Below are 27,387 nucleotides of genomic sequence, written 5' to 3'. Positions count from 1 at the left end.
ACGGGCATCGAACACGGACTGAGAATCGATTGGCGATTGCACATTCTATATAAATCACTACGAGCGCAAAGCGACTTTTGCGCAAGTTCCCCTTGATAAACTCCAGCTTGCCGCATTTTACCCTCGTCGTGGTGGCCCATTGGTTAGGGAGGTTGGCTGCTGAAACCAGGGACGCTGGATCGAATTCAAGCCGCGGCGGCTCCCTTTCGAGAGGTGAAAAGCATGGCGCCTGTGTACCGTGCGACGTATGTCAGTGCAGGTCAAATTGACCCCAGTAGGATGAAATGTTTGTAGCCCTCTACTACGATGTCCCTATAGCCTCAGGTCAGATACAGTGGGACGGTAATACCATTGAACCAAAGCTTATTTTTTTGCATCGTTTGCTTTGCTTTGTTGAACATCCGCTATTCTGACGTAGATTAAGGTAGCGCAATGTCCAGAACGAAAACGTTTGTCACACCTGGGTACCATTATAGAATCGTAAAATCTCTGACGTCGCTTTCATCTGGCGGCGAACTTAAATGTCCAGTGCGTTGTGTAGACGCATCCAACTGAGTTTGAAGAATTCGTCGCAGGTATCACCTGTGGGTACTACAGCGATTTCTTCTTCACAGTGGTGCCTCGAGATTCAGAGCAACCCGGTGCTGAGGCCTCGCACTAACTAGTCTGTAATAAGAAAATAAAAAAAAAATGAATATGTGCGCTGAGTTGTGTGACACACCTTTCAATTTACACAGCTACAGCCCCCCCCCTCCCCCCCCCCCCCCTTTCCTGAAGTAAGTGGAGTGAAAGGAACACCTGACGCCCTCTCAAAACAAGAAGTACGCATTCTTTGACCTTCCCGCTGAACTCCAGCGCACCCAACGGTTTCACTAGTTAAACAGGCTCTTCTCTCTTCTCAATTCTTTCCTCCCAACGTAGCCGAACAACTCACTAATTTCCAAATGCAGAATTTATGTCGATACACAATCGCGGTACAACTTATACGTCTGCCTGTTAACGCGGCCCTCGTGCCCGTTCTGCTCCGTTGTCTTTGAATCGTCCCATCGTAGTCGTTTTTTCCGCAGGGTCCTCACCCAGCAGACCCTTCATCGTTGCGCGCTCATAGGCTTTCCTTCTTCGCACTAAGCAGGTAACGGGAGCCAGTGAAATTCTTGGAAAGCAGCGGCCGTTACGAAAGCCTCACTTGCTTTGCTAATAGGCTGTACCTGCTAAGGATATCTGTGGGAAGATCAGATGTCCCTTCTAGAATGGCGGACTTTCCTGAAGCCAGCGTCTCTCCTTTGCTGCTACCCGCCCATCTGGCAACAGCTTGCCGATCCCTTAGCTAGCCAGTTCGAGCTGTTCGAACAAGCAGCGATCTCCGTTAATTGATCCGCACGCACACACATATCTACCCACACATACGCGGCGCTCCTTCTGTCTGTGGGCAGTTCAAACCTACGCACTATATTCCCCCCCACAACACACGCAATTAAGGTCAGTGAAAGGTAAGACGACGCGATGATAACAGGGAAAAGAAAAGAAAGACAAAACTGTTGTCTACACTGCGTCCAAGAGGAACATTGCAACGACCCTATCTCTTCGGTGCCGGAGCTGTCGACCCACTTCGAAGTCCCCGAAGAAAGTTATTTATTGCTTCGACGGTGCTATTAGCTTCCCTTCGGGAACATTCGCGTTGTGAGTGTTTTCACACTCCTCCCTGCACCTCCTCGTAGCGAGGAGCGTGACCGGAGCCACTTTGCCCTTCGCCAGTGCAACCTATGTACCGATCTGCTCGTGCTCCCGACACATCTTGAAGCCCATGCGCAATCAACCCCAAAGGGAGCCAAAGCTGCTTCTTCCATCTTGCAGCTCGGGGTTAACCGCTCGGGACATGCGCTAGCAATCTTGCCGTTAAGTGGACCTAGGCTTACCACGCGTCGTTGCTGCTTTTGAGCCGCCCTGCGTGGCATAAAAGAGAGCAATGCTATTCCCATGAAAAGAGCAGCTGTTAAGTTAAAGAAAAGTAATTTCGGAAGTAATTAATTACTTTTAGTGCCTAATTACTGCACTTATGCAATTATTTACAGTTATCAATTACAGGGTCATAAACTTATTGCATTAATTTCTGTGTACTAGCAAAGCTATGTACATTACTGTAAATTATTTAAAGTAATTATCAATTATCACGCTAAACTAATTGATTACTTTACAAAACGACTAAGACAGAAAAGTAATGCATAAAATAAAAGATAGAAAAAAAAGTTACTAGGTTACGGTGATTTAATTGCGTTATTCGGTTACTGCTATATCTGCAGCCCACTAAACTATTTCAAAGCATTATTTACAACGGAGAACCCTTTCGTCATTACCACTAGTCTACATGCCACGAGTTCGGTCTACGCGGGAGAACGCCGCGAAGTCTATGCTTCAACGAAAATGCGTGCCACTTTGCGTGATCTTAAGCTAGGAATAGTTTCTTGTTTGTTTTTTTTTTCTTACCACCGATAATTCAGTAGTGACTGACTTATCGATAGCATTATCGATATATTCATATCATTAGCCTCTACGCGCTGATGTCCCCTTATACAAAATAGAAAATTATTGCTGGTGCTGGTCTCTGACTGGTTGTGCTATCGCAAACGGCGGTAGCATATAGCATTTCGCTGCAGAACACATCACGAGGTACAACTCGCGAGTAAAATATTAATCTAAATTTTTTTTTTCGGGCCCGTCTCATTATAAGGTTGGTCAATGTTCGATAGCAACTTCTAGGAAACGCTTCTGGTGAATCGACAACAACCAAACATCTACTGCTTCTATCCAACATTCGCTCTTGGCATCGTGCACTTAAGACAGACAGGTGGGATCCAGGCTCCAGCCGGTCATGAAGTCCTTTTTTTTCTCGAGTGTTGTGTCGGCAAGTTATGCACGTGAGACCGTATAACTGACACCTAGCTCTGTGCATCCAGTGCCTGTTGTTAAAGCGCACCTCCGCGCAAATCTGCTGTCTCCGAGAGATTTGCAAGGAAGGAAATAACGCGTCATGCAAATGCCTGCAGGCGCCGCAAGTGAATGTGCAGTCACAAAAGGGATAAAGCCTGCATGGATAAAGTGCTCTACAGTAATTTATATTTGCAAAATATCCGAACAAGATGAGTTAGACAAGTTAGCTCCTATGTGCTAGTATGCTGCAATTCCTTTTTTTTTTTTGTAGAATGGTGAATGACCTTAACAGGAAACGAAAAGTCACTGCTTTTCGTCGTACGCTTTGTACGCCGGACAATGCACTCGTGAAAGGAAACATCAGTTTCGTGAAGCTTGTGTTAATCTGATCACCTTATTTTTGCGTCACATGTCAGAAGCAGAACATTCTGGTGGAAATCAAGAAGAAGAAATGGGCATGGGCAGGGCATGTAGTGTGAAGAGAGGATAACTGGGAGTCGAAAATGATAACGAATTGATTACCAAGGGAAGGAAAGCGTATCAGGGGCCGATAGAAAGTCAGGTGTGCGGATGAGGTTAAAAAGTCGCATGGGTCAAGTAAATGCAGCTAGCAAGGACCGGTAACGTTGGGGGAACATGGGAGAAGCCTTCGCCCTGCAGTGGGTATAGTCAGGCTGATCAAGATGATGCTGATGATGAGCCAGGAGAGGCAATTGCTACTTGCCGACTTGGATCTAAAATATATTTATTTAGAAAATACTTTCCGATGCTGATGTTTGAAGCATTCGTCTTGCTATCATTTACTGCGGCGGATAAAATAAACCAGGTGCACGCTCTGTGTAGCGGACGAAAGGGCCCAACCAGAAGCAAGGCTCGACTGCGGTGCCGTTTGTTTTGGAATCACGCGGACCACCACTAAGACCACGTTTCTGTCGGAGCTGAGAAACCAGCTTGTTTACAGTGCGCTTAAACAACTGTCACGTTTTTGCCCTTGTTCTGGGCAGAAAATGGGGAGCCTTTCAGAAAAATAGGGAGCGTTTCTTGGATTTATTGGTGTCGTCGTCGTAAGACATAAGCGGTAACTCATTACGTGATAAACTGACGTGAGAATAGAGCAGTTCGTCTATTGTTCCGTTATTTAGGTGGGCAGGGTATTGTGTGCGCTCTCGAAAATTCACCATGCGTGGTCACGTGATTTGGGAGGTCTCGCTCATTTTATTGTCGGAGGGACCCTACACTTCAACTTTGTTCTTCGGAATGACATCCTGTACCGCCGCAACCTTCGCCCTGATGGACCTCCGCTTCTGCTCGTCATTCCCCAGCGTCTTCGCTCCTCTGCCCTCAGGGAACCACATGACCTGCCCACCGCGGGTCACCGCGGTTTCTCACGAACGTACGATCGGGTCCGACGCCGCTTATTTTGGCCCGGTCTATATTGTAGTGTTCGGCGTTACGTTGCCAACTGTGACCTCTGTCAACGCAGGAAGCGCCCATCCACATTGCCTGCCGGTCTTCTGCAGCCTATCGACGCACCCCTCGAATCCTTCCATCGTGTAGGACTAGACCTCCTCCGACCTTTTCCGACGTCCAGTTCTCGCAACCGCTAGATCACTGTTGCGACTGACTACGCCACCCGATATGCCATCACGCATCCATTACCAACCAGTTGCGCCACCGATGTCGCCGATTTCCTGTTACAAAATGTCATCCTTCACCATGGTGCTCCACGCCAATTGCTGACGGACCGCGGCCGCCACTTTTTGTCCCGGGTAGGTGACGACATACTTCAGTCCTGCTCCACGAACGAACGGGCTTACCGAGCGGCTGAACAGGACCCTCACTGGCATGCTATCTATGTACGTCGCACCCGACCATCGTGATTGGGACATTGCCTTGCCCTATGTAACATTTGCTTATAATTCGTCGCGCATGACACCATAGGCTAATCGCCTTTCTAGCTCCTATTTGGCCGACATCCCGCATTGCCATTGGGTACACTGATGCCGCCATCTTTGGAGTCGTCCGCGGAGTACGCACGTGACGCCATCGCCCAAGCAACTATGGCTTGCGAAATCGCCCGCGACCGTCTCACCGCCTCCCAGACCTACCAGAAGTCTGTTTACGACCACCGGCATCGCCCTGTGCACTATGCCCCAGGATCACTCGTTCTCTTTTGGTCTCCTTCTCGGCGTGTCGATCTCTCTGTAAAAACTCCTTCGTCAGTACAAAGGCCCTTGTCGTGTACTCCGTGAGGGGACCGATGTGACATATGAGGTTGCCCCCCTCGATTCTCCGACGTCATCCACCCGCCCTGCGACCGACGTTGTTCACGTAGTTCGCCTCAAGTCGTGCATGCACCTGATCCGTATTATTCTACTTAGCACCTGGACGGTGCTTTCGCCGCCGGGAGTTATGTCAAGGGACGACGAGGACTAAGTGCTGTGCTCGCGTCTGAAATGTTGGGAACGCGAGGACGACGAAGTGTCGGTGGTTCGTGCTGGGCGCCGCTGGCCTGAAGTTGTTCGTCTGTCATCAGCTACCTCTTTGTAAATATTTGCTAATACATCCACTCTCTGTGTGCTCGTATCTATGTTACATTATATACAGGGTATTCAAGCTAACTTCAGCCAAGGTTTAAAAAATAAAACATTTGAGATAGGCCGGAGAAACCAGCTGTGTACAGCTGGCAGCTATCTGGCGCACCACAGGCATTTTTTTGTTTTGTAATTAAGTTATTAGTAACTAAGATAATTTTTCTAATTTACTAACTCTTGCCTTTAGATAACAGATGTGATTTGCAGATTTGTTGAGCATCTTGTAAAACCCCCATTCCATCTATTTCCGATAAAAAAAGCCTAACGTGTATCTTTTTTCCAGGCCCTAAAGAAAGCCACGAAAAAAAAAAATCACGTGACTGGCGCATTAGTGCGCCACGATTGTGCTGCTATCAGCCCGGCTTTCAGTGAACGAATCAGCTGCGGCCTTGGCTCCACGAAACAGGAGTAACAGAACCTATGAAATTCAAATCGATAACAACCACACGGCACAACATAAAAACCGCATGGATGTGCCTCAAGGCTCAGACATTTCCCCACGTTATTTGACATCATCATGGCGAAAATAGCATGGCAACTAGACAAAATCGATGGCCTATGGTTCACAATATACGCGGACGACATCACGCTCTGGACCATGTACCGTAATATGGCTCGAGAACAAACGGAGACGCTGCAACTAGCACTAGATACAATCGACATTGAACTTCATTCTAGAGGCATGCATCTAGCCCCGGAAAAAACAAAATTTCTGGTCATACACCCACCGCCTGGCGGCGTGGACGTCAACCTTCACTACGGCGGTCAAAGCATCGAAGAGCCCCCGGAAAGTCATCTCCGGATACTTGGCGTTCCCATCAATAAACATGGTACCGCTAAGGATTGGATCCAACAGCTAAAATCTAAATGGAAGCAAACGCTCCACTTAATCAAACGGCTCAGCAGCATGAGGGGGGGCGCAGGGACGAAGGTAGCGCGTCGCCTCACCGTCGCTATTCTGCTCGCTAAGACGCTTCGGTGCCCCTTACTTTGACTTGACCGCAGCCAATTACAAGACACTTGGCTTACTTTTTAACTCTGCCTTGAGGGTTATAACTGGTTTACCCGTACACACGCGCATCACAGAGCTTCACATGTTCGCTCAATTCCCACCAATGGATGCACTAATTGCTACTCATCGAGCCAATCATGAAACTCACCTGCGACACACACCCAACGGGCATTGCCTTTTCACTCGAATATTTGACGAAGCAAACCTTCACTTGCCCATATTGTACCACCTTAAAGCACCATGGACAGAAACACTGGTAACGGATCCAAAACCCCTTCCAACCAACACCAAAGGACCAGAAAGGGACCACCGAGAACGCCACATAATTGATACACAAGACCAGCACATCGGTCTCCGCATTTATACCGACGCCGTCCTATATCATGACGATCACACCGGCATCACGTTTGCAACCACCGCCTACTACCAGGAGGGTTCACAGCTGCACGCTACTAGCCACAGTGGTCGCAGGTGCTGGTCCTCAACTGAACTCGAGTTAACGGCCATCGACGAGGCCCTTTAACACTGCACCAAAGGAACAGATCGTTTCATCCACATCTACACCGACAGTTAAGAGGCTATAAAAAAAAAACTGAAAGCCGTTCTTACAAGACCTCAGTACAACACCGCATCAAACAGCACTGCCGCTACCTGCGAAAGACCTCACATGTCTCGGTACGGATTCATTAGACACCTGGACATCACGCACAAGGAACTGGGAACAGAACGGCCCACGAGGCCGCTGGCGCACAGCTAGAGGAAGACCGCCGGCATAGCCTTGATGTGGTCCCGTCCAACTCGGTCCACCCTTACTGTTCTCCTGTTTCCTTCATCATACCGGACTCTGTCATCAAGCGGCTTAAACACGAGCGGAGGGGTTTGTTGCGGGACCGTGTTCCCGATATTACTCATCCGATCCCTTCCGGCCTCTCTCGTCCTGCCCAAGTTCAAACTCACAAGGCGCGAGCCGGTGCAGCGTACACCCTGGACATCCTGAATCAATGGCGCCGAACCACGATCAGCTGCCCCAGCTGCCCTACTGACTCCGTTGACCTGCAGCACTTGATCTGTACCTGTCTTGGAACGGCTAGCCTCTGCGCCCGCTACACATCTGCTCACCACATTCAGACTTCGAAGACTGGACAGCCCCCAATACCAACGCCAAGCGCAAGCTTAGTGCCCTGCTAGACCTCATGTCGGAGTCTGGCGCCCTCAACCTCACATAACCCACCCCCTTCGCCTCTACGCCTCAGGTAATCCTCATGAATAAAGGTTATGAATGAATGAAGGGCTCCACGAACCCGTTGCAACGGCAGGCCGATATGTTCGCGGTGGTTCTTCACCCGCTTCACGCAGTCGGCGCACGTGACGATGCAAGTCGCTCCCCGCGTGGCTCCCCGCGCAGGCTGCAACCATCGCCAACATATCAGCCTGCCGCTGGGAACGGGCTGTCGAGCCACGGCCGCAGCTAATTTCGCTCAGTCGGGCCACGAGTGAGAGCAACACAATCGTGGCGCCCGAATGCGTTAGTCACATGATACTTTTTGTATTTCGAGGGATTTCTTTCGAGCTTCGAAAAACGATACACGTGAGGCTTTCTTTATCGGAAATAAATGGAATTGGGGTTTCGGAAGGTGTTCTCCAACTTTGCAAATCAAACTTATTGTGTAAAGGCAATAGCTAGTGAATTAAAAAAAATATTTTAATTACTGGTTAGTTAATTGCAAGACCAAAAATTGCTTGTGGTGCGCCAGATGGCTGGCAGCTGTACACAGGTGGTTTCTCTGGCCTACCTCAAATGTTTAATTTTTTAACCCTTGGCTAAAGATAGCTTGGACACCCTGTATGTATCTTATAGTCAGCTTTGGTTAAGGATAGGCCGTTACTTGCAATAATGCGACTCGATCATCTGTGTTGGTGACCACAACAGTATGAGTGAACAGGAAAGAAGGTGACAGATGCTTACGTTCATAAGGTGCTGGTTCATGCTTAAAGACGTTATAAAAATCGGCGCTTAATCCATCTGGCCCCGACGATTTTTCCTGCGTTAAGTCATCAATTGCCAATTCTATTTCATCGGCTGTAATCAGTTTCGGGCATCAAATTCAGGAATTCTGCCTTGAAACTATTTGAGTCGAACCTGCTCAGCACAAATAGGGCTTTACAGAAAAAAGGGAAAATATTCTCGATATAACTTTTTTCCTTCGCTATAACACCGTCCTGGTCAATTTTGGAAATAACGTATCTACTGGCTGGCCCATCTGTGTTCTGTTGCCAGGCCTCCTTTAGTTGGGGCCGCACCGATTATCAATCTGCTCTTGCTCAAACAAGTGCCTCGTGATAACGTTCGATGCCTATCTGCTCTATCTTTTGTTTTGGTTCACATATGTAGACCTTGAATGTGCCACGAGATATGTTTTCTTCATTTACTAGCATTTGCTAGTGTTGCGCAAGTTTGTCTCATACTTATTCTTCTCAGGTGTTATGGCAATGGCACGTTCTAATGCCTTAATCTTTGTTATTTCCCATTCGCATATCGCTATGGTTGCGTCGTTCTTAATTTTTTTTTTTTTCAAGCATATAGCTGACACCTGTTCTCTGCAAGAATGAATCTTCGCTTTGAATTTCTACGGTTCCCATGCGAAATTTTATTTTTGATTTATTTCTAATCTCAAACATTACTAGACAATGGTCGCTGACTGAAACAGACTTCACTTAGTACTCTCGACGAAACAAAATCAGTTCGACGGACACTTATATCCTATGTATTCTGGCGTGGTTGCGGCTCCAAAATACGTGAAGCGAACACACTGCTCGTTTCCCACGAATTCCACCACGTCTTCGAACCCAAATTCGTTAATTACTTTGCTACTTTGCTCAACTCGGCCGTGCTGGTGTCTCTGTGAAGCGTATCATTCGCTTTATCACGCGCCGATAGCACTAAATTAAAGTATTCGATCAGTACAAGTTTTCGGTCAGCACTCAAAATTTTTGAGACTCAAAAAACTGTAGTCTTTCATCGGGTACATCCGGAGCATACAAGCGTGCCACTCGCCACTATACTAAACGAAAAGCAAAATTACATACAAAAATGCGTCCCGACATGTTCGTCCATACGGCCTGGATTTCAAGCCCCCAATGTTTCAAAAAAAAAAAAAAAGTACACAGCCCGCGCATCTTCCGACAGCACGCGTAGTTCCTTGGCGTGAAAGGGAGCACCATGCTCTCGGTCTCAGCATCACCTTCGATTTTCGTCTCCTGTACGGCAAGAATGTATAGATCTTCTTCCAGTGCCAATCTATATAATTGTTGTTATCTCTTCGCTGTAAGCCCTAAAATAATGACTGCGACAAATCGCAAGGACCTCTCTGGCATCATCATTATAGCATGAAAAAAGACAGAGTGCGGTGGTTACCTAGGGTCACAGGTCCCCGTGAGGCGCCAACTAACGCTTGGCATGTGCCTCCGTTTACCAGTATACGAACCCGGCATTGTCTTCTCCGTCGTCCTCCGCTCCAAAGCGATGTTCGGCGTAAGGCGTAACGTCGCCCGACGCACGAAAACTGCTTTTGTAGGTGGTTCTTCGACAGTCTGACAGATGCTCTCTCCGCCTCGACGATTTCGTAGAAAGCGTTTAGTCGTCGAGACGGCGGCGCCTCCCTTGGAGGCGTCCATGCTCTCCTGCTCCTCATTGACGCTTTCCACCGACGACCAGTGCGGTCGTCCTTTTCTTGCGCTAGGGCTGGCGTAGCCAGGTCTTCTATTAAAGCAGGTGTGTCTTCTTTGCAGTTTCACGTCTCGTTGTGTCTGTGTTCCTTGAGGTGCGGTCGGCAGACACTTTTTCGTCCTGAAAGACACCAGCATCTATCATCGCTGTGCTTCAGGGTCAGCTTTGTCCATTAGGAGTTCCTAGTTATCGTCGCTCCCCACGGGTCCAGGACACTGCCGTAGGGGCGCACGCCCTCCGTCTCGTCGTAACCAAAACGACGCACAGCACGCAGCACGGTACCTTGCAGTCACGAAGAATATGACGGGTGCTCTGGCAGCGCAGACTGGTACCTTAGCCCGGCACGACCACAAGGGCAGCTCACTAGCAATTCTCAGCTGATGCGGAATTTCCTCCGATGTAACCGCAGCCTTGAGTTTCAGCGTTACAGTTTGCGTTGTCAAACCCTTGTCAGAGACACCGCTAGCCTTACAGCGTTCCTTGACCATTTCAGTCGGTGTTCCGTAGGCGAGCGATGCTGCCCGCACGTCGTCGTCGGGTATACGGGAGGGGAGCAGCCAGCGAATTGAACGAATGTCCTGATTCGACGGATCGATGAGTTTGCACCGATGGCTCTTCACTTGTACTTCGGTATTCTCGAGCAGCCTCTTTGCACCGTCAGCACACCTGAACGTGACTGCCCAAACGTGATTCATTTTATATGCCCCCGAGGCCGAAACCTTGGGTAACCGTCTCAAACGGACCAGCGTATACCCGAAGTCTTCCGCACCGTTGGGCTGCGCTCTCAAATCCGCCTAAAAACAGTGTTGAAAACCAGACGCTTTGAAGGCAGACTAGGCACAACAGCTCAATATTCATCATTAGATGCAGCAGAAACCCTGTTATAGCGGCCAGAAACTTCCGCTGACACTGTTCCGTTGGAGCACATGGTAAACGCGCCCATTCGCTAGCGTGGCCGGAAGTGGAATTCACATTATCTGTGGCGCCACAGGCAGAAGACGAAGGGAGTGCTTTTGAATTTTTTTTTCTTTATTGCCATGTGACAGCAAATATAAATACAAATCAGAAAGCACAATTTCATAAATAAGAAATAATAAAAGTATTACAAAGCATAAAATCAATGCCACATGTAACTTCGTGCAGTGAGATTAAAACCGCTTTAGTAACTCCAACCGTTCAAGGGCTGGCAGCCACACCGGAGGCTCGCGTAGGGACTTGAACTTCACGGATAGAATTACGTTCTCAATGAAATGTTCTCTCGCGGGCCTGACATTGATATCGTCATTGCGGACTGCCATCTCTTTGTTTTCCAGACGGTGTGCATGTAAATCAACAAGATCAGATCAAACGGCACATCTCCTGGTGCATGGCATGACAATAAAGGACTTAAAGAAAACTTTTTTTTTTTTTCAGATTTTTGTGCAAGATGTCTCATAAGAACACAGCGCCCAACATTTAAGAAAAAATGTACTCGATTGATTTTGGCTTACTGCAGATGGTGCAGTCAACATTCTAGGGGACACAAATGCCCTGTTGCTATAGCCATGGTGTTAAAGGAAGCGTCCCGCTGTGCAGTAAAAGAAAAAAAGAAAAGGTATTTGTAGAATGTTAAGCCCAAACAAGCATTCTTTTAACCCTTTTAAAACGCCTCTCTCTGGTCCCTGTACACTGCCACTGCCTGTACACTGGCACGGGTCACATAATATCGACGAGATCCTTATAAAGTTTTCATCTTGTCACAGGGGCGAGGTAACGCACCAACGCTTTCATTTTATTGCACCACAGGAGGCGAAGAAATAAAAGAAGCAAACCTGCAGGATTTGAAACTATAATTGCGTTGCGCCACAGGCCCGAGATGAAGGAAGTGGTTTTGGTAACGCACCCAAGGGTTCATCTTATAGCACCTCAGGAATATGCAGAAAAAGAAAGAAAAAAACCGAGCCTGCCAGGATTCGAACCTGGAATCTTCTGATCCGTAGTCAGACGCGTTATCCGTTGCGCCACAGGCCCGAGACAAAGGGAGCGCTTTTGGTAACACATCCAAGTGTTGATTTCATAGCACCTCAGGAACGAAGAGAAAAAAGTGATCCTCTCAGGATGTGAACCTGCAATGTTCATATTCGTAATCAGACCGGTTATTCTTTGCGTCACAAGAGTCAGACGAAGGGAGTGCTTTTTTTTGTCTTCATTACCTTGTTTTCACAAACACTTACGGTAACGCACTCAAAAGTTTAATTTAAAGCATCTCAGAAGTTGTAAAAAAGAAGAAAGCGAGCCTGCCAGGATTCGAACCTGGAATCTTCTGATCCGTAGTGAGACGCGTTATCCGTTGCGCCACAGGCCCGAGACAAAGGGAGCGCTTTTGGTAACACATCCAAGTGTTGATTTCATAGCACCTCAGGAACGAAGAGAAAAAAGTGATCCTCTCAGGATGTGAACCTGCAATGTTCATATTCGTAATCAGACCGGTTATTCTTTGCGTCACAAGAGTCAGACGAAGGGAGTGCTTTTTTTTTTTTGTCTTCATTACCTTGTTTTCACAAACACTTACGGTAACGCACTCAAAAGTTTAATTTAAAGCATCTCAGAAATTGTAAAAAAGGAGAAAGCGAGCCTGCCAGGATTCGAACCTGGAATCTTCTGATCCGTAGTGAGACGCGTTATCCGTTGCGCCAGAGGCTTTTTTTTGTATACATTTTTATTGAGACAAGCACGACACATTGTAAGAGCACCCCGGCTGCTTCAGCCGTTCACAAGTTAAAATGACTTGAGTTGAAATAATTCATCAAGCACACTCACCCATGCTGGTGGGTCTTTCTGCACCCGGTACACATCACGTATATAACATACACTTTCCACAAAGTTTTCCCTTGTAGATCGGACGTTTACATCTGCAGTACCGCCATTCGAGTTTTCCATAAACTATGGAGGCCGAGGATCATAATCATGTCGTAAAGGACACCTGTGTCATTTCTGTCTGTTGGTAAATAGCGAATTCATATCGGTGTTAAGGGTAGTTCCTTTTTTAGTGTTCGTTGCAAGACAACCCCAATAGAAGATCGGGTCCCAACATTCAATGAACACATGTTCAACGGTTTCTGGCTTTTTGCATAGCAAGCAGTTTGTTGTCCATGGTACAAAAATGCCTTTGTCAGATAGCCATGTCTTAACCGGCAAGGTACCCGTGTGCAGTTTGAAAAAAGAATGTTTTTGTACTTGCTTTAACTGGCATACTTTTAATTCTTTTAAGAGAATCTTGTCCTAGGCCTCCAGAGTTTATTATACGATACAGAGGCACTGGCATGATTACGTCTATAAGATCTTTGTACAGTTTTTTTCCTCTTTACAGTGCTGAAATACTCTTGCGAAAACCGAACCTTGAGAAATTGCACCGAGTCAATAACTTCTTTCAAATAACTTCTAGCGCCACAAGTTGACGATCTCACAGTGGACACTATAAAATCAGGAAGGGCCCTGCTCAGATGCACCTGCATCATTGAGCGCAGGAAGGGGTCTTTCTGATCCCTCATAAACATAAAACGGGACACAACCTGGCGGACAAACAAATGCGTGAGACCCAGACCACCATCTTGAACTGTTCGAAACAAATTGGTTCTTCTGACCCTCTCCCAACTTGAATTACAAATAAACACAGCAAACACCCTATGCATGTTTTGCACATTTACACGCGACATAGACAGAAACTGCAAAACACACCACACTTTGGCAATAAAAAAAATGTTGCATACTGTTGCTCTGTTAAGAGGCACACCCAAGTAGTTCGATGGCATGTTGGTCCACTGCAGGTTCGCGAACAACAGTGGTGTAATTCCCCAGCTTCCGTGCCAAAAGCCCACACTCTTTTCCCAATTAATCTCAGCCCCAGTTTGCTGGCAAAACCGCTTGGAAACGTCAACACTTTCTTGAACACTCTCGCGGTCACTGCAGAATACAGCAATGTCGTCTGCATACGCAAGAATTTTAACATTAGATGACTGAAACCTGAAGCCATTGATTCGGTCGTTTTTAATAAGACTTAAACAGAAGGACTCAAGGTAAAGTGAAAAAAGCAATGATGAAAGTGGGCATCCCTGCCGTACGGAGGACCGTAGAGGGATTGGTTCACACAGGTTCTTAATGCTATTTGAACTGTACAGCTGCTGTAAACAATTTTAAGCTCGTCTTGTATTATACTGCCCACATTTACCTGTTCCAAACCTGAGTACAGGACATCGTGCGCCACGCGATCAAACGCCTTCGACAGGTCTAGCTGTACCATTGCAACTCTGACACCGAAGGCATCACAGCACTCAAGGATACTTCGAGCGAAGGGCACATTTGTGCAGATGGTACGCCCTTTCACCATAGAGAAAGATATTCTTTCACTCCACACGTTTGGTGCGGTCCAACTAGATCCGTGATGACACTCTGTAAACGTTCGCCTAGAATCTTCATATAGATCTTATAGTCGACATTTGTGAGGGCTATCGGGTGATAAGCCCCCACAGACAGCATTTTTTCTCGCTCACCTGTTTTGGGGATAAGCACAACGTGAGCAGTAGAAAAGGAAGGTGGCATTTGTTTTACATTGTATGCTTCTGCAATCGTATCGTATAGCAGCGGGCTGACTTCTCTGAATATGTTTTAGAAAGCAGCGCCTAACCCATCTAGTGTTTTCCCAAGTGGCAGGTCCTCAATAGCTTTCCGAACTTCCTCTAAGCTAATAGGCTGTTCTAAGCGAGCACGTTTTTCTTCGTCTAATCGAGGCATGAGGTGCAAAAATTCGTCCCACATACTACCCTTCGCACTTCTGCCATTCCCTATCAGTCCTTTGTAATGCTTAACAAACGCTCGCTCGATTTCTTCGCGGTCGGTCGTTATTCTGTTGCGGTAGCGGATCTTATTTTGTGCTGCATATCTTCTTTCATCACACAATGCACGCTTATTCGGCATTTCACCCGCCCACTTTTCGGGCGCGCGCCCTTATCACAGCCGCTGAGTACTTATCTGCCTCCAGAGCTTCTAGCTGGCTTTTAACTACTCGGATTTCTATTATGTGCATACCGGGCACTACTGTTTTCATACATGTCAAAAAGTCTAATGGGGTACGCCTCAGTTCGCAGAGGAGCCAACGTTTCGACAAGTCTACTTGTCGAAACGTTGGCTCATCTGCGAACTGAGGCGTACCCCATTTACCCTTGTTCAGTTCTTCATACCGTGCAAACCATCTTCTTCCTTTCGTTCTACCTGAAAAAGTCTAATTGGCTCTCCAATTCTTTGATTCGTTTCTTTTCACTTTGATGAAGGATAGTTCCTCGTTCCATCGCTTTCATCTTGACTGTGTTCTTAAAATTTTCCCACTTACCTGCGCAGCTTGCTGATTCGACGCAAGGCATATTGGTTAAGTCTATAATTTGTTTAACTAAGGTTTCATCCTCCAGCAAATTAACATTAAATTTCCAAAGTTTCCAGTTTAAACGAGTTCTACTATGTTTATTCCCAAAGCTTACAATAACAAGGCTGTGATCGCTAAAAGAAACATGTTTCACTTCATGTTTGGAACACATTGTCACAAATCCTATGATTGCGCATACTCTATTTAGTCTTGCATTGCTACCGCGTTGGAAGTGCGCAAAACATGGCTGCGAACCTTGAAACAACATCCAGCCCAGATCTTCCATGTCGTGTTCTTGAATTATTGCATCGAGATACTGCGCACTCTGATCACGCACAGGGGTGATCGGCACTCAATCCTCTGGCATGCAAACACAGTTGAAACCACCCATCAAAACGACGCTTCTCTCGCAGTTCAAAAACACTGAACTTAAAAAAAAAAAAAAACTAACACGTTCCTTGTCATTGTTAGGGGCATACACACAAATCACTCTCCACGAGCATCCAGAAAGGGTAAAATCGACAACCAGCAACCGACCCTCTTCGGATGTGACGATGGTTTCGTTCCCAATTCCAAGATTATTTCTCCAAAATAACGCGTAACCTCCGGACTTTCCAACCGCGTGACATACGCAGACAATGTATCGGGACCGAAAAATTTCAACCATGCGATCTGTGTGTTCCTCGCTCTCAATCTTAGTTTCTTGTAATGCGATTATATCCAATTCATTTTCTAAAAAGAGGCGGTTGACCTGACACTGGCGCTTCCTCGCCACCAGTCCACGCACGTTCAGCGTGGCTACGCGTAGTGGCAGTTGAATCTTTTGTTGTTCATTTTTAAAGGCACCCACTGCTCGCGCAGTGCTCACCTCAGGGTACCGTGGCGCTGAAGGGGGTTCCGCGCGTTGGAGCTCCACAAAGCGCACCGCCTCGCAACGGTCACTCGCACTTTCACAGTCAATGGCCAAAGATTGACGGTCAAGCTCACAGTTCCCTTCCATGGTATATTGTCTCCACTATAGCACGCTGATCCGGAAACCGATGGCAGCGCATTACAGCTGTAGAAGCGCTATTCAGGCGCCTCTACCGCAGGTCTTATGTCTGGTGGAATATTTGGTCTTGGCCTGAAGGGCGACCGTCGCGTCATTACCGCCTTGGTGGGCGGCTCCTCCGCGGGTGCTCCATCAGTTAGTCATCTTTCACAGTTTCGAGGTAAACGCGTTTTGTGGCTGAGAAAGCAGCTTTTTCCAATGAGACCTCATTAGGGCAGTGTCCGACGTGAGGTTCGTCAAGTGTGCTATCAGGGGCTCTGAGAGTAGGCGGCCGCTTTTCTTGGCTCGTCTTTTCCTCGGAGACGTGTTGCGGCACTGGAGGTGTCTCGGCCGGACCTGTGCCACTAGGCCCAACACTTGAAGGCTGCGTGCTCTTCTCGATGGTTGCTGCTTTGCCTCCAGCTGCCCTTCATGCTTCCTCAGCCTCCACCTCGTCCAGAACGTGTTCAGTCATATCGGTATTCCTTCCTGGTCCGGTCTTGCTTGCGTAGGTAGGTACACACTCACTTTCGTCGTGACCAACCGGCGACAGCGCGAGCACCGAGGTACCAGACAGTCGCGGTGAATGTGGTCTTTCCCTTGGCAGCGGAGGCAGAGCGGGGGCCTCCCAGCTACAACCAAAAGTGCAGGTTTACCGGCTATTCGCAGTTGGTGAGGTATATCTTCAACTGTCACGTTGGATTTCAGCTTCAGGCTTAGTACACGGGTCGTTGACCCTTTTTCTGTGACGCCGTGCACACGCCAGCGCTCCTTCAACAGCTAGGTCACCTCGCCGTACGGAAGGAAGGCCGCATGCAGTTCTTCATCAGTCACGTTGTGAAGAACCCAGTGCACTTTAACACGAACCTCTTGCTTGTTGGGGTCAATCACGAGACACCGGTGCTCCTTCCAGCCAGGCTCCCGGCAGCAAGCACTTTCATCGCGGCTTCCGAGTTCTTAAACGTGACTGCCCACACATGATTCATTTGAAATGCTCCCAAGGCCACAACCTCGGGAAGCAATTCCAAACTGGCCAGTGCATCCTTGTAGTCCTCGACCCTATACGACCGCGCTCGAATGTTGCCGTGCAAAAATACGGTATTAAAAACAATACGACCTGTTGGGAGGTGGGGCCGCATAACTTCCTAGCCGGTGTCGTTATCTTCAGCAGCAAACCTGTTTCCGTGGCTCGGCTGAGCCGCTAACACTGCTCCGACGGAGCACATGACATGTCCGTTCACAGTGGTGGCCGGAAGTGCACTCCCCGTTGCGCCACAGGCCCGAGACAAAAGAAGTGCTTTTGGTAACGCATCCAAGTTTTGATTTTATAGCACCTCAGGAACGGACAGAAAAAAGTGATCCTCTCAGGATGCGAACCTGCAATGTTCTGATTCGTAGTCAGACCGGTTATTCTTTGTGTCACAGGAATCAGACGAAGGGAGTGCCTTTTTTTGTGTGTCTTCATTACCTTTTTTTCACAAACACTTACGGTAACGCGCTCAAAAGTTTAAAGCATCTCAGAAATTGTAAAAAAGAAGAAAGCGAGCCTGCCAGGATTCGAACCTGGAATCTTCTGATTCGTAGTCAGACGCGTTATCCGTTGCGCCACAGGCCCCCTTTTTTTTTCTTTATTGCCTGTTTTGCGTTCACATCAATTAAAAAAAATCCCAATAATGGTAAAACTCGCAACAACCAGACTTCGGCTGTCACGAAAGGTTTAAAATTTCTTGAGGACAGCCAGTTCATCGAGCACCCTGATCCAGTCAGGTGGATCAGAAAGCACCCGGTACGTTTCTCTAAGGAGCAGCACACTCTCGATAAAGTTCTCGCGTACAGAACGCGTGTTGACATCTGCATGTTGCACTTGCATCCTTGTTTTCCACAGGCTGTGGAGGCCCAAGACCATGACTAAATCCAAAGGAATACCCTCCCTCTCGACTGGAAGGAACCGTGTGCCATACGGATCTAACGGAAGGTCTTTCTTTAGTGTTTTCTGGAGAACATCCCAGTGAAAGACTGGGTCCCAGCAATCCAGAAAGACGTGCTAGATTGTCTCTGGTTTTTTGCAAAGGAGACAGTCTATTGTCCAGGGAACGAATAAGCCTCTTTCATGTAACCAGGTTTTAACAGGTAATGTGTTGGAATGTAGCTTAAAGAAGAACATTTTAACTGAAGGCCTAACTGGCATCTTTTTCACACGCTTTAAGACATCCTGTCCGGGGCCTCCACGGTGTGGTGCACGGTAAATCGGCAACGGTATCGTCACATCCAGAAGATCTTTGTACAGCTTCTTCTTACACACTTTGCTCAAGTATTCCATTGAAAAACGTGCATGCAACATTCTGAAAGACAAGACAACTTCGCGCATGTACCCTTTTAAAGCGCCACTCATATTCTCACCAGAACAGACAACGTATTCTGGAAGCATTTTACACAGTCGTACTTGCATGACCGTCCTCAAGAATTTGTCGTTTTGATCACGAAGGAAAAAAAAAACGCGAGACAACCTGTCGCAAAAAGAGATGCACAAGGCCCAAGCCCCCCGCCTTAACAGGAAGAAAGAGGTTGGTTCTGCTGTACTTTTCCCATGTTGATGCCCACATGAAAACGGCAAAGACACGATGAATTTTTTGAATGCTAACACGCGTCGCCGAAAGCACATTCATTACGTACCATATCTTTGCCACAAGGAAAACATTGCACACATAAGCGCGTGAGAACATTGACAACGGCTTGCCCTGCCATGAATCAGCTTTCTCTCTCGCCCTCTCTGCTTGGCAAGCCCAGAAAGGGGTGGGATCTTGGTACGATTCAAGCGGCACGCCTAAATACTGGGTCGGCAATTTTGACCATTGCAAACGAGAAAAGTATTCAGGCGTAACATCCCAGTCTCCATGCCAGAAACCGGCACTTTTTTCCCAATTTACTTCACAGCCTGTCTGTCGGCAGAATTTTTCAACAAGGACAGTAACTTCTTGAATGCTTTCTCTGCTTGAACAGAATACAGCGATGTCATCTGCATATGCCAGTATTTTGACCTGTGCTGACTGTAGCATAAAACCAGTTATACGTTCATTGTTTATGATAGACCGGCAGAGAGGCTCGAGGTAGGCCGCAAACAGCAGGGGTGACAGGGAGCAGCCTTGCCTCACTGCACGACACGGATAATTGTGAATGGAGAGCTCACTGACAGCATTCGTGTGCTGTCGTCGGTGCGCCACAGGCCCGCGACAAAGGAAGTGCATTTGGTAACCCATCCAAGCGTTGATTTTATAGCACCTAAGGAACGGACAGAAAAAACTGATCCTCTCAGGATGTGAACCTGCAATATTCAGATTCGTAATCAGCCCGGTTATTCTTTGCGTCACGGGAGTCAGACGAAGGGACATCACATACTTACACACTTTTTTTCACAAACACTTACGGTAATGCACTCAAAAGTTTAAAGCATCTCAGAAATTGTAAAAGGAAGAAAGCGAGCCTGCCAGGATTCGAACCATGGAATATTCTGATTCCTAGTGAGACGCGTTGTCCTTTGCGCCACAGTCCTGTTTTTTTTTTATTACCAGGCTTATGACAAGTACAAAACACAAAATCAATGATAAAAGTGTCGCCAATCCTTCGGCTGACAGATGTGACTTAAAAGCGTTTCATGCCAACCAACTAGTCAAGTATATTTATCCATTCCTGTGGATCAGGTTCGCTTTTGTACACCTTTCGGATATAAGCCGCGCTGTCGACGAAATTTGCTCTAGCAGCTCGCGTATTGACGTCCGCATGACGCACTTGCATTCTATTCTTCCATATACTATGGAGGCTAAGGGGCATTATCATATCGTATGGAGTTTCTTTATTTTCAACTGGCAGGAAGCGTATACCGTTGGGATCTATTGGGAGTTCCTTTTTTATTGTTCTTTGAAGAACATCCCAACTAAATATCGGGTCTCAGCAGTATAAAGACATGCTCAACAGTTTCGGGTTTCTTGCAGAGAAGGCAATTGGTTGTCCACGGGACAAACAGTACTTTTTTTTTTCCAGCCAAACTTTGACTGGAAGCGTCCCGGTATGTAATTTGAAGAAAAGCGACTTTGTCGTAGGCTTAACTGGCATCCTCTTTACTGTCTTCAAGACGTCCTGTCCTGGGCCTCCATAGTATACAGAACGGTACACAGGCACAGGTAGCATAATGTCAATAAGGTCTGTAAACAGTTCGCGCCTTGATACTGAAGAAAGATATTCCATTGAAAATCAGACACTCAGAATTCTAAATGCAAGAACAACTTCACGTAAGTAACCAGAGACCGTGGTACAGGGATCAAAAAATGACGTCACAATGAATTGTGGTAACATATTGCACTTTCTTATTTGTAAAACAGTTCGCAAAAACGGTTCTTGCTGGTCTCGAAGATATAGAAACCGAGATACCATCTGGCGTAAAAACGAATGAACGAGACCGAGGCCTCCGTATCAAACAGGCCGAAACAAATTTGTGCGGCTTATTGTTTCCCATGTGGAGGACCAAATAAACACAGAAAAAATGCGATGGATCCGTGACATAGATAAGACACTCATGATATACCATATTTTGGAAAGCAAGAAAACATTACAGATGCTAGCCCGCGCGAACATAGATAAATCCCTTCCTTGCCATCCTTCCGCTTTTTCCCGTACTCGGTTGGTTTGCTCTGCCCACTGTCGCTCAGTGTCACGATAACAGCAAAGCGGCACGCCAAGGTATTTTGTAGGTAATTCTGACCACTCAATGAAAGCGAAATACTCGGGTTTATTGTCCCATTGTCCGTGCCAAAAGCCTGAGCTTTTTTTCCAATTAATTTGGCAGCCTGTCGGCAATATTTCCCCGTAATGGTAACAACTTTCCGAACGCTGTCTTTATCTGAACAAAAGACGGCAATATCATCAGCATAAGCTGGGACCTCAACATGAGCGTCGTAAAGCTTAAAACCTTATAGTTTTGAAGCAAAGCTAAACTCATTGGTTCGAGGTAGATTGCGAATAGCAGGGGCGACAGCGGGCAGCCCTGTCTTACCGACGAGCGCACTGGCACGCTTTCAGTAAGATTACCATTTACAATCACACGTGTCGTGCAACATGCGCATGACATCTTAACGCCTTCTAGTATGACTCGACCGACGTTGGTGAGCTCAAGGATGCTAAGTAAAACCGCATGTGATAAGCGGTCAAAAGCTTTTGCTAAATCGAGTTGCAGCATAGCAACACGGCCTTCACAAGCATCGCAAAATTCCAGAACATTACGGGCAACATGAATATTTGTAGTTACTGTGCAGCCTTTTATGCCGCAAGTTTGGTGTGGGCCTACCAAAAGCTTTTATTACGCTTTGTAGTCGGTTTGCTAAGACTTTAGTATAGATTTTGTAGTCTGTGTTGGTGAGGCTAATTGGACGGTACGACCCTACCAGCAACCGCTGCTCGGGATCAACAGTTTTGGGTATCAAGGTAATATGGGAAGCGCCAAAGGACAGTGGCACTTTTTGCTTTTCATACGCTTCCGAGATCACACGGTGTAACAGATGGGCCACATGGTGTTCTAAACTCCTTGTAAAAATTTGCAGTTAACCCATCCGGTCCAGGGGCTTTACCAGATTGTAAGCCATCGATTGCATTTTCAATTTCGCTAACACTAATTGGTTCTTCAAGTCGCGCTTTTGTCCCATCATCAAGCGATGGCATAAGCGGTAAAAAATATTTTTCAAACCCGTCTTGAACATCTCTTTCATGGCCTAACAACTCGCTGAAATATTGAACAAAAGCTTGCTCTATGAGTTTACTGTCTGAAATTACCTCGCCTTGGTATCGTATCTGTTTAATTTCTTTTTGGCACGCGTATCTTTTCTGGTCTGATAAGGCGCGTTTTGTCGGCGTTTCGCCTGCCCACAGCTTTTGAGCTCGCGCTCTTATCACCGCCGCTTTGTACTTGTTCGTGTCAATCTGTTGCAAGCGGCTCTTTACCTCTCTCCTTTCCTTCGAACGGCTTCCTGGCTTGTCGCTTTCAATGCCCAAAAGAAATTCAAGACGTTCATGTAATTGCTTTTCTTCCATGTTGTGATTGAACTTATTGATGCAGCTTCTCTCAATAGCTTACTTTTACGCGCTGCTTGAATTCATCTCATTCGGCAACAGCGTTTGCCGAATTAGCCTGAATTATATCTTTCATTTGTTCATCTACGTAGTTAATAAATTCTTCGTCCTCTAAAAGCTTGTCATACTGCTTCCATAGATCCTAGCTAAATTTCGGTTTTTCCTTCCTTGTTCCGACAGTTGCAATTACTGGGCAATGGTCACTAAACTGTACAGGTACGACCTGATATTTGGTACACAGCGGCAAAAGCTCGACAGAAACTTATATTCTGTCAAGTCTTGCATGACTTTCATTCTGAAAATGCGTAAATAGTGGACGCATACCATCTGTTAGAGCTGCCCCCACATTCTTGTACAATCTGATTAAGCGCTAATGCACTCTTGTCCCTAACAGGCAGCTTTTTTAAGCGATCAGCAGCGCTACAGACATAAAGTCTCCTAACAGGATTACTTTCTTGTCGCATGAAAGATACTGATAAAGATTATCAAAAAAACACTGCGCGGTCAGCCTCAACGTTTGGCGCATAAACACAGATTGCTCACCAGTAGTACGCAAGGAAGAAAAAGTCTACAACAAGAAAACGCCCATTTTCACAAATGACGACAGATTCGGGAACAACTGTTACACCGTTGCGAATAAAAAGAACGCAACCCCCTGATGTACTAAGAGCATGACAAACACACACGTTGTAGCGGGTCTGAAAGGGTGCCACCATACGATCCGTTTGCTCAACACTTTCGATCTTTGTTTCTTGGACGGCTACTAGGTCAAGTTCCTTTTCCAAGAGAAGTCTTTTAAGCTGGTGCTGTCTTTTTCTTGCTCCCAGACTTCTTACGTTTAATGTGGCAATACGTAGCACTATCTTATTGCTAGGATCCATGATTTAGTTTGAATATTGGAACATATGGTGACGGCCTTTGCTGGTTAAAAAAAAAAAAAGTGTTCCTGAACTTAGTTGCATATGCTCTTCGTGATGCAGACATATAGTTGCACCAGACAGTAGCCAGAAACTGTCCTCACAAAGTCCCCTCAGCACCTTGCAACGCATCCAGCACCAATGCACAGGTTCGCGATAGTTACGCTGGCGGTTTTCTCGCCGACCGTGTATCAGGCGGGATGTTGGGGCGCGGCTTAAAACTTGGCCGTCTGGTCGAAGCCGCTTTTGGTGGCGGTTCATCTCCAATGCCGTTTCCTGGCATCCCCGATACGTCGCTTGTTGCATCCCGTGGACGCTTTCCCGCTGGACTACCGGTTGCATCTTCCATGACGTCCATGGTTTCACCTTGCTTATGCATCTCGTGTGATGAATGTTCAGCAAGTGGCCTGTCCTTTCCTTCTTTTGAAGTTGTTTTGTTGGCAGAAACTACCGTCTGCTGAGCTTCGGTTGAATTATCCATTTCAGGGATCGTCTTCTGCTCAGATCCTGAAGCAGCTGACTTTGTTTCGTCCACATCAGTTACATTCTTTGCTGCCTCTTCAGATTCAACCGCGTCCATGAGCAGATCGGACGTATCCATTCTACTCACGGGGCGTACAGCGGTGGAATATGTGCGGGTGCATTGGTTCTGTTTGTGTCCATACCTTCGGCAAGCACCGCAACGTGGTACTTTACACCGTCGTCGGATGTGACCAGTAAAATGGCACCAGAGGCAGAGCAGCGGTCGCCCCGATACAACCTCAAGTGCCAACTCGCCTGCAACAATGAGTTGGTGCGGAAGGTCGTCAAGCTTCATCCCTGGCTTTAGCTTGGGGGACACCAACCTCGTAGTCGAGCCTTTAGCGGCGACACTTTGAACGCGCCATCGCTCTCTCGTGACATCACTGACTGTCCCGTATGGCGCAAAAGCTAGCCTCACGTCTTCGTCAGTCACGCCATGAAGAAGCCAGTGCAATTACATACGCACGCATTGGTTCACCGGGTCAATAACAAGGCACCGATGCTCTTTACCCTTCAGCTCGCCCGCACTCAAAATCTTCTTCATACCTTCCGCATCCTTGAAAGTTACCGCCCACACATGGCTCATTCGATACGTCCCCAGAGCGATAACGTCTGGGAGCAGCGCCATTCCGGCTAGCGCGTCGCGAAAGTCTTCCACCCTGTATGGGCGGGCCCTTGTGTCAGCGTGCAGAAAAATAGAATTAAAAAAACTCGCCCGGTTGGCTGACTTGGCAGGATAACCTGGTATTCCTTGTCAGATGCAAAAACCTCGTTTCCGTGGTCAGACATGGCCGCTGTAGACGCTCCGGCGGAGCCTTGCATCCGGCGTCCGTTCACTAGCGTTGCCGGAAGCAGAAATCCTCCGTTGCACCACAGGCCCGAGACAAAGGAAGAGCCTTTGATAACGCATCCAAGCGTTGATTTTATAGCACCTAAGGAACGGACAGAAAAAAGTGATCCTCTCAGGATGTGAACCTGCAATGTTCAGATTCGTAATCAGACCGGTTATTCTTTGCGTCACAGGAGTCAGACGAAGGGAGTGTGTCTTCATTATCTTTTTTTCACAAACACTTACGGTAACGCACTCAAAAGTTTAATTTAAAGCATCTCAGAAATTGTAAAAACAAAAAAGCGAGCCTGCCAGGATTCGAACCTGGAATCTTCTGATCCGTAGTCAGACGTGTTATCCGTTGCGCCACAGGCCCGAGACAAAGGAAGTGCCTTTGATAACGCATCCAAGCGTTGATTTTATAGCACCTAAGGAACGGACAGAAAAAAGTGATCCTCTCAGAATGTGAACCTGCAATGTTCAGATTCGTAATCAGACCGGTTATTCTTTGCGTCACAGGAGTGAGACGAAGGGAGTGTGTCTTCATTATCTTTTTTTTCACAAACACTTACGGTAACGGACTCAAAGGTTTAATTTAAAGCATCTCAGAAATTGTAAACACAATAAAGCGAGCCTGCCAGTATTCGAACCTGGAATCTTCTGATCCGTAGTCAGACGCGTTATCCGTTGCGCCACAGGCCCGAGACAAAGGAAGTGCCTTTGATAACGCATCCAAGCGTTGATTTTATAGCACCTAAGGAACGGACAGAAAAAAGTGATCCTCTCAGAATGTGAACCTGCAATGTTCAGATTCGTAATCAGACCGGTTATTCTTTGCGTCACAGGAGTCAGACGAAGGGAGTGTGTCTTCATTATCTTTTTTTCACAATATTTTTTTCCTTTATTGCCATGAAACAGAAACCAAAAATACACATGATAAAACACGTCAACTACACTTGAGCTAATGCGTTCGCGGCTAAAATCTTTTCAAGTGCACCAACTCATCAAACAGAGAATGCCATTGTGGCGGATCCTGCTGCATCCTGAAAGTTTCGCGTATATGCACAGCACTTTCAATAAAGTTTTCACGCGCAGATCGTGTATCTATATCTGCATGACGCACCTGCATTCGTGTTTTCCACAAACTATGGAGGCCAAGAAGCATAATTAAATCATAAGGTGCATCATCGTTTTGCACTGGTAGGAATCTTATACCGTAAGGAGTTAATGGAAGTTCCTTTTTAATTGTCCTTTGGAGGACGTCCCATAGAAAAACAGCATCCCAACACTGTAAGAAAACGTGTTCAATTGTTTCGGGTTTTTTTGCACAACAGGCAATTTGTTGTCCATGGGACGAAGATACCTTTTTCATTCAACCAGGTTTTAACAGGGAGCGTATTGGAGTGAAGTTTGAAAAGGAACGTTTTAGCTGATGGCCTCACGGGCATCTTCTTAACTCTTTTCAAAACGTCCTGCCCTGGGCCTTCACAGTATAATGCCCGGTAAAAAGGCACCGGTAGCATCACGTCAACGAGATCTTTATACAGTTTTTTTCTGGGAACATTGGAAAGATGATCAAAAGAAAACCGCACTTCCAGCAACTTGCACGAAAAAACAACCTCGCGCAGGTAGCCAGTCACAGTACCAGGCATGTTTTCACATGACACAATCCATTCAGGGAGCAGCCTCTGCAATCGCACTTGCATCACAGTTCTTAGAAAGGTATCTTTTTGATCACGGAGGAATATAAATCGCGAGACCACCTGACGCAAGAACAGATGTGCAAGGCCAAGCCCGCCCCTTTTAACAGAAATAAACAAATTCGTCCGGGCGGTTTTTTCCCATGTGGATGCCCAAATAAAAACAGCAAAAACGCGGTGCATTTTCTGAATTGAGGTTCGTGAGATACACAACACATTTATGAGGTACCACAGCCTCGAAATAAGAAAAACATTGCAAATTGAAGCGCGCGAAAACATTGACAGTTGCCTTCCTTGCCACGCATCCGCTTTTTCTTTCACTCTGGATGTTTCTTCCACCCAGTGCACGTTGGGATCTTGATAACATTCTAAAGGCACGCCTAGATATCGTGTTGGGAGAGCAGACCATCGCAGCTTACAGAAGAAATCAGGTGTCACGTCCCAATCACCGTGCCAAAACCCAGAGCTTTTCTCCCAATTGATCTTGCATCCGGTTTGATCACAAAATGTTTGGACGACACCCGTGACTTCACAGATGCTCTTTCTAGTTGCACAAAACACTGCTATGTCATCAGCATATGCTAGCATTTTCACGTGTGCTGATTGCAGCTTGAAC

The 27,387-nt window shown here is 46.9% G+C and overlaps 1 protein-coding gene and 5 non-coding genes across 6 annotated transcripts in view; 1 reads left to right on the top strand and 5 right to left on the bottom strand.

Moving 5' to 3' along the window:
* LOC146172407 (zinc finger CCHC domain-containing protein 24-like) overlaps window positions 1-27,387 on the top strand; it is a 224,113-nt gene that overhangs the window by 46,934 nt on the left and 149,792 nt on the right. The gene's annotated exons all lie outside the window — the stretch shown is intronic.
* TRNAR-ACG (transfer RNA arginine (anticodon ACG)) lies at window positions 12,199-12,271 on the bottom strand. The gene has a single exon. It is a non-coding gene; the product is annotated as a tRNA-Arg (tRNA).
* TRNAR-ACG (transfer RNA arginine (anticodon ACG)) lies at window positions 12,533-12,605 on the bottom strand. The gene has a single exon. It is a non-coding gene; the product is annotated as a tRNA-Arg (tRNA).
* TRNAR-ACG (transfer RNA arginine (anticodon ACG)) lies at window positions 18,229-18,301 on the bottom strand. The gene has a single exon. It is a non-coding gene; the product is annotated as a tRNA-Arg (tRNA).
* Window positions 25,375-25,447, bottom strand: TRNAR-ACG (transfer RNA arginine (anticodon ACG)). Its single transcript has one exon. It is a non-coding gene; the product is annotated as a tRNA-Arg (tRNA).
* TRNAR-ACG (transfer RNA arginine (anticodon ACG)) lies at window positions 25,701-25,773 on the bottom strand. Its single transcript has one exon. It is a non-coding gene; the product is annotated as a tRNA-Arg (tRNA).

Source organism: Amblyomma maculatum, unplaced genomic scaffold (genome assembly GCF_055883805.1).
Source record: "Amblyomma maculatum isolate TAMU_Amacu unplaced genomic scaffold, ASM5588380v1 scaffold_13, whole genome shotgun sequence".
NCBI classification, from domain to species: Eukaryota; Metazoa; Arthropoda; class Arachnida; order Ixodida; family Ixodidae; genus Amblyomma; species Amblyomma maculatum.
This window is presented reverse-complemented; position numbering and strand designations above follow the sequence as displayed.